We start from the raw sequence: 13634 nt of genomic DNA on the forward strand, positions 1-13634 counted from the left end.
GGGAGTTGAAGTCCAGTCTTACAATTGCCAAGTTTGGAAATCTCTGATTTAAAACCATGGGATCATTATGTTAGAAGGAGGTCTTTTGGTCCAGGCCTCTGCAGAGGGATTTTCACATCATCTTGGACAAATGATTCTTCAATTATTATTTTTCTTGAAAAGTTCCAAAAATAAAATGCCCACAAGTTAAGGAAGTAGGCTATTCAATGCTTAGTAACCACTCACAGTTAAGATGTTTGCCCTTATTTCAAGTCTGAATCTCCCACAAAAAAGCTTCTACCCTCTGATCTTGTCTTCTATCAGAAAGTCTGGAGTTAGTAGCATGGGCAAAGTTACAGAAGCGAATTGAAAAACAAAAAACTCGCCTTTGCCCAAAATTGGAAATGTGGAAATAGAACGGAATGGAATGGAATGGAATGGAATAGAATAGAATAGAATAGAATAGAATAGAATAGAATAGAATAGAATAGAATAGAATAGAATAGAATAGAATAGAATAGAATTCTTTATTGGCCAAGTGTGATTAGACACAAGGAATTTGTCTTGGTGTAAATACTCTCAGTATACATAAAGAAGGGTACATTCATTAAGAATCAAGAATCATAACGTACAACACTTATAATCATAGGGTACAATCAACAATCAAATCATACTAAAAAACAGTCAAGTGGGAGGGGGTGGGTGATAAGGAGTGGTGAGAAGATGAACACTAATAGTAGTGTACACTTTGTAAATAGTTGAACAGTGTTGAGGGAATTATTTGTTTAGCAGAGTGATGGCTTTCAGGAAAAAACTGTCTTTGTGTCTACTTGTTCTGGTATGCAGTGCTCTATAGCGTCGTTTTGAGGAAAGGAGTTGAAACAGTTTATGTCCGGGATGTGAGGGGGTCTGTAAATATTTACACAGCCCTCGGGCAGTATACAGGTCCTCAATTGAAGGCAGGTGGGTAGTAATTGTTTTTTCTGCAGTCCTAATTATCCTCTGAAACTTGTGTCTGTCCTGTTGGGTTGCAGAACCAAACCAGACAGTTATAGGGGTGCAGATGATAGGCTCAATAATTCCTGTGTAGAACTGGATCAGCAGCTCCTTGGGCTTTCTGAGTTGGTGCAGAAAGAACATTCTTTGTTGTGCTTTTTTGATGACGTTTTGATGTTAGATGTTCATTTTAAGTCATGTGATATAGTAGAACCTAGAAATTTCAAGGTCTCTACTGTTGATACTCTGTTGTCTAGTATCGTAAGAGGTGGTAGTATAGGAGGATTTCTTCTAAAGTCTACCACCAAATATCCCCCCCCACCCCGACTTTATGATTATAAAGAAAACCTTGGAATGTGCAGAAACGGACAGGCTGTCAATGGAACTTAAAAACAAAGAGTCAGAGTACTATGAAATCTGGAATTTATGGTTGAAAGGTAGACATGAAATGATTAAAAGAAAGATAAATAAGAAGGTATGATGAAAACTGGCTTGTGAACATCCTACCTTGCTAAATACCAAGGCCCTTCTTCCTTTATTTCCTGGAATCGATGGTGGACCAGCCTTGTTTTTGGAGTACACTGTTTGCTCTTGGGATGGATTCTAGAGAGGTTCAGGAGTTCATGGCCACCATAGGATTATCCCAAATAAGAGATTCCTCTCCTTTATACCAGAGGTCTCCAAACTTGACAACTTTAAGACTTGTGGACTTCAACCATGGCTGCAGAATTCTGGGAGTTGAAGTCCACGAGTCTTAAGGTTGCCACGTTTGGGGATCCCTGCATTATAAGTGGCTCAGTCACTTATGCCCTGGGCGTCTCTCGTTTGGATTAGTGCAATGCACTCTACATGGGGCTACCCTTGAAGAGGATTCAGAAGCTACAGCTGGTTCAGAATGCAACAACAGTTCTGGAGGCCCCTAGGATGGCCCATGTAATAACACCATTATGTGAGATGCGCTTGTTGTTGTGCTTCCAGATCCAGTTCAAGGTGTGGTGATACCTTTAGAGCGCTTTAAGACGTGAGTCCAGGATATCTGAGGAGCCGTTTTGGTTCAATGGGATCAGCCCATCCCACTTATCCTGCTGCAAACCTGTTGGCCAATGAATTTTGGCTGGTGGGGTCTAGGAGAAAAGTCTTTTCTGTCACAGCCCCCTGGCTTTAAAATATTTTCTTGCTGGAGGTGAGATCTGTACCCACTAGTGGTGGGATTCAAATAATTTAACAACCGGTTCTCTGCCTTAATGACCGGCTGGGAGGGTGTGGGTGGGTGGGCGTGGCCAGGGGATGTGACAGCACTCAGCCTCCTGTAGCACTCTGCCAGTCAAAACGGGGCACGGGGGTTAATTACAAAATGAGGCCTTTGCTTTGTGACATCCAGATCCAGCGAGCAAGGGGTGTGAACTGCACAGAAAATACATTTTCGTTTGGTTATGAAGAAATATCCCCAAAGTCAGATGTACACTAAATGTAGACTGACTTTTAGCTACACATCTTCCCAGCAAACAGCAAATCTTGAAGCTCCAGGTGAAGAGGATTCATCTTAGGATGAGTAACCACAGGTTGCATGTTGGAGGTGCCTAAAAGAATGCTGGAAAACTCTGTATTTTAAAGAACCTTTGAGGGAGGGGTGCAGAATAGCCCTTCTCTGCCTGAGGTTGCACCAAACAAAAACACTTTTTGTGAAGCAACTTATCAACGCTGACAAGGTAAGCCACTAGTATTTGAAAATAAAGAGCAACTCCACTCCCTTCTAGTACTGATGGTGTTACCTAGTTTGGTAATGAAACATCTGCAAGAAAACTATCAAGCTCAGAGAGCACCAAGGACTCCACAGTTCAATCCTGAGCTATAAATATTCTCTTCTATTGATAAACACCTTTTGGTTAGAGGGACTCAGAGCCTGCGTTATATGAGACGTCTCCCAGTGGATTTCATTCTAAATTTTGATATGATTTCTGTAAATAAGGAATGTAGAATTATAATGGCCGAGTATTTGATCCTTCATACATCAAAAAATATGAAGCTAAGGGATAAAGAAATAAAAAACAGATCTGAAAAAAAGAAAAGGCTCAGGAAAGAAAAAGAGTGAAAGTGTAGGAAAGAAACAGGAAAAGAAGGAAAACTGAAAAAGAATGACTTCCAACTATCTTTGGTGCAGTTATAAGTAAAAAATTTTTTCCAACTCTTACTTTAAGAGCAACATTTGTCTACATTATTTCCATAATCCCATATCTAATCATCAAAGCCCAGATCAACTTTTAATTTCGGTTTCTCACAAAAAGTCTAGTAATGGTTCCTATCGCTTTAATCACTATTTGTTAAGGAAATCACAACTGATTTATTTAATTGCACCAAACTCTAAATAAAACAGGAATGGAAAATCCTAAGCTCTAGTGTAGACCCATGCTTCTCAACTTTGGTAACTTTTAGGTGCATGGACTTCAATTCCCAGAATTCCCCAGGTAGCATGAAGTCTGCCCATCTTAAACTGGCCAAGACTGAAAAACACGGATCCGCAGAGAGAGATTTTCCCATTCCTCTTATACTGGTTCCTACTTACTTAATGAGCAATCTTAATGCAAAATCCCCATTTCCAACTCACCTTACAGCAGGGTTTTGGGGCCTGGAAGGCCTCCTGCACCAACCTGGAAGCCAAAATGGGGCGCGCAGGGGGGCTCCTGGGAGGGGTGGGCAGGTGGGACCAGCCAGAGGCGGGATTGGTTTTCCGAACTTGGCAAAAAGTTAGCGACCAATTCGCCCACCACTCTGGTCTTCTGGAAGGACCTTAAATCCTGGCTCTGCTAGTTGGGCTGGGCCAACGAGCTACGCTAGGTTGGTGGTGATTGGTGCAATGAAAGAGAAGGTACTGCCCCACTCTGCATGAGATCTTGAGGGGTTTTTTGGCTTTTATGTTAAATGTTAACATAAATGTGGAATGTTAGATTGTTGTTATAATTATGTTATGGAATGTTAGATTGTTTTATGATTTTAAATTGTTTTATATATATATATATATATTTGTATTGTAAGCTGCTCAGAGTCACTTAGTGAGATGGGTGGCACATAAATTTAATAGTACATACATAAATAAAAAATCACGCATGAGCAGATGATAGCTGATCTGAAATTAGAAGACAAGAAGGAGAGCTCCTTGTGTGCCCGGATTGTGCCCTGGTCGCTTTGAGAATCAATGTTATTGACAGCTTCAAGGTGGAAGGTCCAATTAGGCTGATTCAGGATGTTTGCAGCTGATGCTAACCTGCTGTTCCCTATAATGAAAACTACTATAATGAAAACTACTTTTGTCAGTGCTGCTGAAATTCCCTGTAAATCAGAGAGTCTTAAACCTGGTATTTTTCATGATACTTCGACTCTATTTCTATATCTTCTCTCCAGAAATCTGAATGATGCTTACCATTGTAACCCTGTGGAGAGCTGGATTATTTTGTGCGGCTTTAAAGAATGAAGACTGGCGCGATTGAATTAGGTCTGTGTCAAGGGTGAAGAAGATTTGAGTGTTTCTCCAGTTAATCCCCACCCCCCCACCCCCCCAATTGTATGGGAGTTATAGTCAAACTCCATAAACTATCAAGAGTCTTTGAAAACTCGGCAATACAGAAATAATAGAAACTGAATACAAGCGTAGTGCAGTGTCTATGGAGATTCTCAATTATCCAGGTCATGGTTGTCCCAAAGGTGATCACTGGACTTTCTGTTTTCAGAAGTTTTTTAGATGAGAAGCGAAATGTTTTCAAGAATGTCCAGTTGTTTTTTGAAACACCCCTTTGGGACAGTGTGATGTTGGAGTTGTTGTATTAAGAGTGGAGGACATACGGAGTTTAACTCATCTTTAACTCATGAATTAAAAGTGGGACATAAATCTCATACAGGTAGTCCTTGACTTACAACCATTTGTTTCATGTCCATTTGAAGTTACAAGGCACTGAAAAAAGTTGACTTAAGACCAGCCCTTCTATTTAACCCACCATTGCAGCATCCCCAGTGATGATGTGGCCAAAATGTAGGTGTTTGGCAACCAGCATATAATTTACAATGGTTGCAGGGTCCTAGGGCCACGGGAACTCCACTTATGACCTTCCCAGCTGGCTCCCAACAAGCAAAGTCAATGAGGGAAGGCAGATTCGCTTAATGGCTACCTGATTCACTTAACAACTGAAGTGATTCACTTAAAAAGGGTTTTAAAATTGGGTGCCACTCACTTAATAATGGCCTTGAAGTTTTGGTCCAAACTATGGTCGTAAGTCAAGGACTACACATGTAATGAATAAATGAATGCTCCCCCAACTTAGAAAACTAGACCTGCAGCTAGACAATGCAACGAGGATGTCAACTCACAAAATATTTCTCTGGCCTTTTTAGAGTTGCCAACAGAAAGGGAGGGAGGAGCAGTGGGTAACTTGCATTCCATAAATGTTTTCAAAGATAGTAACTAGGTGACCGAAGTTTCAGCTGAGCAAAATTCTAACTGGAGAGCATGACTGATGACTCTGGGCTATGGATGTGTCCCAGAGGAGGATATGAATTACAATACACCCAGGGAGTGGAGGGAAATCAGAGTCAAGAGTGACAATGAATTATGTGTTTCAGAGTCAGCTACACCCAGGCAGTGCCGGACATGTTAACTCCCAATAAATCCTTTGGAAGTTTTGGAAGTTTGGCTCAAGACTCACGATTTAAATAGGGTAACTCCCGGAATCCTGACAGAGGGAACTTTTTCTCACCGGAAAGGGAGTTTCATACAAATGCAGGTAGTCCTTGACTTACAACAGTTCACTTAGTGACCAAAGTTACAACGGTACCGAAAAATATGACTTAGGATCACTTTTCCACACTTACGACCATTGTGGCATCATCCATGATCAAAATTCAGAGGTTTTGCATCTGACTTATTTTATGATGGCTTGCAGTGTCCCGGGGTCACACGACGTAATCCCCTATTGCAGCCTTCCAACGAGCAAAGTCAATGTGGAAGTCAGATTCACTCAACAGCCAGGTGACTAACTTAACCACTGCAATGATTCGCTTAACAACTTGTGGCAAGAAGAGTCATAAAATGTAATAACCGCAGGGATTCACTTCAGAACTTCAGGAAGAAAGATCGTAAAGTGGGGCAAAACTCCCTCAACAAATGTCTCACTTAACACCACAAACCTGGGGCTCCACTGTAGTCATAGGTCGAGGACTACCTGTTCGGAGTTCATCAAACTCCTCAGCTTCTCCTCATTGTCCGTGGCAGACCTAGCCTGGAACTTAACTTCCATAACAAGAGATGTGTTCAGCCGTAGTTCTCCTCCGGGACGGCTAAGAGGCGGGCGTGTGGTAGGGTGGACTCTTGCTGGAAAAGGCAGTGAACCCCGCTTGACTTTCGCTGAGACAAATGAGACCGGCGGTGAAGTATTTTGTACATTAACAGGGAAGATAAAATGTTTCCACTGGCCTTACATTAGCAATTCTTTTACAGCTCCATTTTAATGCTAAACTCAGTCAGTTTCTATGGAGATGTGAGCGTGGACTTTCGCTCTGGTCACCTTGCTCTGTGCATCAGCCACTTGTTACAGCGAGACACATTACGGTGGCAGAGGACTTTAAGCCAAGCATATAGTCTGGAGATGATGCAGGAATCTGGGTAACCTTTTGGAGGAAATGCACCATCGTCCCACTCACTGTGGCTTCGAAAGCTCTTCAGACTGTGCCTGTGCCCCCCCCTCTCCCCCCCCCCCACCCGCTCCAGCACTTTGCAAAACCCCATTAGGGCCAACTCAATACTCAGAAACAGACAAGAAACTTCTGCAGCGAGCGGAGAGGAAATTTACCCGTTGCATAACCAGAAGGCGGCCTTCAACTTAACAATCATCCGATCAGAGACCATTAAGTAACCATGGCACTGAAAAAAAATGTTATTTACAAAACGGTCCTCACATCGAAAACCCTCAGCATTCAGAATTTGGGCACTTGGCAACTGGTGGGTATTTAATGATGGTTGGTGGCATCCCAGGGTTACTTGGTTTCCATCTGGGAGAACTTCTGACAAGCAAAATCAGCTGGGTTTGCTTAATAAGTCCACGGCTTGATTAATGACTTCAATGACTAACTTGAAAACCTTGGCAAAAAAAAGTTGTTAAATTGGGTGTGTGCTTAAAATGACTGCCTGGATTAGTAATGCAGGTGCCAACTGGGGTCCTCAATTGAGGGTACTACCTGTAGTACAAGGTGAGCAGCGAGTGGGAAGCCAACAGGGTCACAGCGCATGTCTTGGGCGGAGTTCAGAGTGGCACAGTGGTTAGAAAGCAGAATTGCAGGCAAACTGCCAACTGCCAGCAGTTCGATCCTGATCGGCTCCAGGTTGACTCAGCCTTCCATCCTTCTGAGGTTGGCAAAATGCTGGCTCTGCACACTGCTCAGAGACTGCTGTAAAGTACTGTGAAGCGGTATATAAGTCTAAATGCTGTTGCTATCTTGGTTTAAGCCAGAGCTGGTAACTATTAGGTTCCCTTCACATGGGGTGATTCTCGAACTGTTTTAGGAGTGCTTTTGAGGGCCATTTGCACCAAGATGCTGGGGAGGATCCATAGGGATAGTCCAAAAAGTTAACATAGCAGCCACAACTAAGCAATGAAGAATGTGTCCCATGTTTACAGTACATATCTCATACACAGACTGCACAGTTACAGCTGCTATCTTGGCTTTTGTGAATTCATATGAGAAGAGTCTGGCCCAAATATGCCAGATCCTATCCTGGGATATATATATATCCTCTGGTGTACCTGAGTCTCAAATTGCCCCCAACCAATGAAATAGTTTTATTTAAGGCAGGTAATTAAGTTGCCACCAACAACTGCTTAAAAAATGTAGATGACAATCTATATGAGGCAAAACAGGGGATTCCTTTTCCCAATAACACCAGTTTTTCCTTTTCCTCAGGTCTATTGGGTTCAATTTTCAAAACCAGTAATATTTTAGAGAGAAAAGAGAGGGAGGGAGGGAGAGAGAAGGAAGAAAGGAAGACAGAAATGGGGAGGGAGGGAGGAGAGGGAGGGAGGGAGGAAGGAAGGGAAAGGAAGGAAGGAAGGAAGGAAGGAAGGAAGGAAGGAAGGAAAAGCAAGGAAAAGGAAGGAAGAAAAGGAAGGAAGGAAAGAAAAGGAAGGAAGCAAGAAAGGAAGGAAAAGGAAGGAAAAGGAAGGAAGAAAGGAAGGGAAGGAAGGAAGGAAGGAAGGAAGGAAGGAAGGAAGGAACGAACGAACAGGAAGGAAAAGGAAGGAAGGAAGCAAGGAAGGAAGGAAGGAAAAGGAAGGAAGCAAGGAAGGAAGGAGAAGGAAGGAAGGAAGGAACGAACGAACAGGAAGGAAAAGGAAGGAAGGAAAAGGAAGGAAGGAAGGAAGGAAGGAAGGAACAGGAAGGAAAAGGAAGCAAGGAAGGAAGGAAGGAAGGAAGGAAGAAAAGGAAGGAAGCAAGGAAGGAAGGAAAAGGAAGGGGAAGGAAGGAAGGAAGGAAGGAAGGAAGGAAAAGGAAGGAAGGAAGGAAGGAACAGGAAGGAAAAGGAAGGAAACAAGGAAGGAAACAAGGAAGGAAGGAAGGAAGGAAGGAAACAAGGAAGGAAGGATAAGGAAGGAAGGAAGGAAGGAAGGAAGGAAGGAAGGAAGGAAGGAAGGAAGGAGAAGGAAGGAAGGAAAAGGAAAGAAGGACTGAAGAATGGGAACTTCAGGCCATGGAAACCTAAACAAAAGCATCACTGAAAAGACATAAATCGCAATACTGAAACTTTTCTTGCCAACTTTAATGCACCGGATTCATTCTTCCCAAGTTTTCTGGCATGTGAGGCCTGAGTCCCTTGACCCAGTCAGACTAAAACAGTTGCTGAGAAGAGTTCCTTGTCTGACTTTTGACCAAGATGGTCCACACTCAGAATCAATGGTCAGTTTCACTGCTTCTGAATTCTATCCTCTGCTGACCATTGGGGGGGGCGGTGAGGACGAGGGGAGAAGCGGGGAGGGTGTTTATATTTCTGAAGACGGTGGCCTAGCTGGTCACTCACTTAAGAGTCATCAGTTAGCCTACCGACTCTGGGATCACATTCCTCCAAACACAACTGCTGCGAAGAGATAACACATTTTTCTGCCAAGCTGAGGAGAGAAAAATAAGTAAAGTGTAGCAGACAAAATCAGAAAAGAGGAAGTTTGAGGGGCTGTCACAAAAAAAGTGGGGGGTCAACTCAGAGGTGGGTATTCAGCAGGTTCTGACAGGTTCTGGAGAACCGGTAGCGGAAATTTTGAGTAGTTCAGAGAACCGGCCAATCCCGGCTCTGACTGGCCCCGCCCCCTTCTATTCTCCGCCTCCCATTGAGTCCCAGTTGATCAGCTGGGTCTTCTTTGGTTGCCCTGCACAGGAGAACGGAGCTGGAAAGCAGGTCGGTGAGGTGGGGAGGGAATGGGGATTTTGCAGTGTCCTTCCCCTGCCATGCCCGCCATTACATGCCCACCACACCCACAGAATTGCTGGTAGTAAAAAAATTGGAATCCCACCACTGGGTCAACTTATTCTCCGAAGCACCAGAAGGCAGGACAAGAAGCAATGGATGGAAACTCATCAAGGAGAGAAGCCACCTAGAAATTTCCTGACCGTGAGGACAATTAACCAGTGGAACAGCTTGCCTCCAGAAGTTGAGGGTGCCCCATAAATGAAAGCTTTCAAGAAGAGACTGGACATCCACTTGTCTAAAAGGGTATATGATCTCCGGCTTCAGCAGGAGGTTGGACTGGAAGACCTCCAAGGTCCCTTCCAACTCCAACATGTTCTAAGTACAGGTAGTTCTTGAATTACAACCACAATCGGGATCAGCAATTTTCTTACTAACCAAGAGGGTTTCTAAGTATCTTGTGCCTGATTTTACTACATTTTTTTCCCAGGGTTGTTAAGCAAATCAATGCAGTTGTTAAGTGAAACACGTGGTTGTTAAGTGAATTTGTCTTCCTCCATTGACACTGTGGGTCAGAAATTGGCTGGAAAGGTGACAAGTGGCATTCAAATAATCCCCGGATGCTGGGATTACTATCAAACGGCTGTAAATACATGTCATTTGACAAACACCTGAGTTTTGTTCACGTGACCACAGGGATGCTGCAATGGTCATAAATTTGAGGACTGAGCGTCAGTCACTTTTTTAGTGCTGTTGTAACTTTGAACAGTCACTAAATGAAGACTACCTGAATCAGCCCTACAAGATGGTTGTATATATGAGACGGGCAGTTATATAATGTTGATAAAGAAAGAATTTCCACATATAGGTCAGCACTGTTTTCAAACTTAACAGCTGTGGTTTAACAGAATCTTGCCAATCTGAATGTATTTCTCTCTTCCTCTCCTTATCTTGTATGAATTTATGGAGAAGTTTGCCTGAGACATTTTTTAAGGTACTTCCTTAGACCCACTTCAAGCGGCACTTGTTCAACCCCTGCCTTGAGAGTGTCAGTTAAGGCCTCTCCTTCTTCCCATTAAGGGAAGGGGCAGAGGGTGCGAGTAGGGGCAAAGAAGGAACAAGAAAACAGAAAGGGACAAGGTTAGGAAAAAAACGGGTAGAGGAGAAGGAGGGAGGGGGAGAAGGAGAAGAAGAGGAGAGAGAGCAGCAGAAAGAAGAGGAAGGAGAAGGAAAAAAGAGGAAAAAAAGAGGAAAAACGGAGGAGAAGGAAAAGAAAGAGAAGGGAAGAAATGCACCTCTCTGTCCCCCCCAGAAATAAAAAGAAGAAGGAATTCCATGAAATCCTGGACTCATTTGCACACAAGACGTGACTGTATTCAGTTTGCGTCATCCGCCACCATGGTCCTTGCACAGCTTCTCAATGGGGCTTTGTCCCTCCACCGCCAAAATTTATTTATTTTTATTGATTCATTTATTTGATTTGTCAATCGCTTACAAGATAATAGGTATAAGTATAAACATGAGTAAGAATACCAGAAATAGGTATGAATAAATGGGGGCAATAGGAAAGGGCCGGTAGACACAATGGTGCATTTATGCACACCCCTTACAGACCTCTTGGGTCACCCTCTGTGCCTCATGGCAAGGCCAGAGAAGGAAACGCGGCACTCGTGGCAGTTGCGGTGGGGAGCGGGAAGGCTGGGGTGTCTTTCCCCACTTGCCCCCGAGATCTCTCTGAGACGATCACTCACAATCCCACCAGAGAAAACTCGCACCCTTGGAGAGGCGGGTGAACGCCGGATGGAGAGCCCTGGCCCGGGACGGTCAGTGCACAAGAGAAGGACATTGACTCCCATAAAATGGAGACCCAGAAGGCTCTATCCTAACAAACCTTCCCATCCTTTCAGCTGAGCAGAACATCTTATTTTCCTTGGAAATATATATATATATAAATATATATATATATATATATATTGCAACAAGCAAACTACCGAACAAGCACTTATGGCTACATTAAGAGCATCAATATGTCAGGCAAAAATAGCTCTTTTATTTACTGAAATATCTACAGTCAAGCCTCACTAATTCTCACTTTGATTATCTGCAGCCTTGATAAAGTCAGCTTGCTCTGTTCCAACTGAGATTTAATAGAATGGCCTCCCCTATAGCGGAAAGCAAATTTGCTGCCAAAATTGCAAGCTCTGTATTCCTTCTTGGCTGCAAATCTTATTAGTAGCATTATTGTTTTTACAACTGAAAAAGGAGAGAGAGAGAGAGAGAGAGAGAGAGAGAGAAGAGAAGGAGCCTTATTATGACACCTTTATATATGGGCATACACAGAGACACCGGGGTGATCCACTGGGTTTTAAATTAAAAGTGTCAGATGAAACGAACAGCTACATTTAAGGCTACAGCGCTTTTGACTTTTATTGGACTTGACTGCTTTACTTGCTAATTTGCAAAATTCAAGCCTCTGTTGCAACGGATACCCCAGCCATTAGCATGAATAACTGATGCTTGGCTTTGGTTCCAAAATCCATGCAAACGTGGGAAGAAAATAAAGCTCTTTTTTGTTGTTGGTGGTGTTAAATCTTCTGTAAACATTCACTTCTTCTGGTGTGGCAGGGTGCCCTGGGGGCAGGGTTTAAAACAATCCCACCTGACACCTGCACATGATCAAAGCCCACCCCCTTTTTTAACACGAATCGAGGCAGGTTAAAAACCCTCTGGTCACATAGCTGCCACTGCCATTTTGATGGGTTTCTTTTACCTCCCCAGCCAAACCACCACATTATGGCCTAATGCTATAGGTTCCATGATGTAGCTTAAAATTCAATATTCAAATGCTTGAAAGGTTGTCCCAGGAAGAGGATAGTGAATCGATTATCCATACTGTCTGATGAACTAGAACTAGAGAGTGAAACCTTTACATGGGGAGGTTTGGAATAAGGAGGAAAATCCCAACTGCGAGAGCTATTAATCAGTAGAAAAAATTGTCCCTTGCAGTTATCAATGTCCATCACTGAAGTTTTCAATGCAAAGTATGGAGAGATATGAGAACCTTGATGGAAACTAGATTAAAAGGTCTCCAAGAAATGCCAACAAGCTGATGGTATCTTCTACCATATGTAGTGGTTATGCCCCGAGACCAGGACTTATTGGACCAAAATTAAAGACTGGATGCAGGAAACTATAGGATATCAAATTGAACCTAAAACAGAATTCTTCCTATTGGGAATAATCGAAGATCAGTACCCCAAATTTGATAAAATATATTATTTTACATATTCTAACAGCATCTAGGATAGCTTTTGCACAAATGTGGAAAGGACCTAATACTCCAACAGAAGATTTAGTCCTACAAAAAAATATAGAATGTGTGGAAATAGACATGCTTACGTTAAAAATGAAAGAAAAGGAGGATTCCGATTACTACTCAATTTGGCACAAATGGTACGAATGGTTAGAAAATAGAGATAAGAAATAAAAAGTGAAAATTAACCAGAAAAGTCCTTAAAAGAATGATGCGTAGGTATGTAAATATGTAAAATATACAAGTATATAAATTAGTAATAATTATAGATAGAGATAACAGTTATTGGCTGATATATGTAAAATATTGTAGAAAGTATAAGATAATAATATTTGTAGATGTCAAAACGCTGTTAAAACCGTGAATATGATTTGTATTGGTGGAAAACACAATAAAAAATTAATTTAAAAAAATAAAATAAAAGGTCTCCAAGATTCCACCTCTATGAAAATGGGAAAATTAGTTCCATATGTGAGGGATGCACCTAACTGTATTTCCCCGAAAATAAGACCCAGCCAAAAAATAAGCCCTAGCATGATTTTTCAGGATGCTCATAATATAAGCCCTACCCAAAAAATAAGTCCCAGTTTTTGTATGTAAAATAGCCTTGCTGCTGTCAACATATGTAGTAACAATGGAACTTTCTCAGAGTCTTTTTCCATTAGGTCCAAAAGGAACATTTCTGGTTTCATCTTTATCTTCATTTTCAAAATTTTCTGCATTACAATATGAATCATATTCCAATTTTTTTAATCACATGTCCACCATAGATGATAGAAAGTCCCTTCTTTATTTTTGCACTTCCAACATTCATTTGACACACCTTTTAATATATTAAATAACTTATCTGGTGTTAAATATCAGTAATAAATCATATTATAAACATTTTCTTTTAAATTATAATTTAAG

The 13634-nt window shown here is 42.0% G+C and overlaps 1 protein-coding gene across 3 annotated transcripts in view; it reads right to left on the reverse strand.

The window, feature by feature from the left end:
* XYLB (xylulokinase) overlaps positions 1–13634 on the reverse strand; it is a 133953-nt gene that overhangs the window by 4416 nt on the left and 115903 nt on the right. The gene's annotated exons all lie outside the window — the stretch shown is intronic.

This window comes from Pseudonaja textilis, chromosome Z (genome assembly GCF_049901715.1).
Source record: "Pseudonaja textilis isolate UNSWEBS1 chromosome Z, rPseTex1.2, whole genome shotgun sequence".
Classification (NCBI taxonomy): domain Eukaryota; kingdom Metazoa; phylum Chordata; class Lepidosauria; order Squamata; family Elapidae; genus Pseudonaja; species Pseudonaja textilis.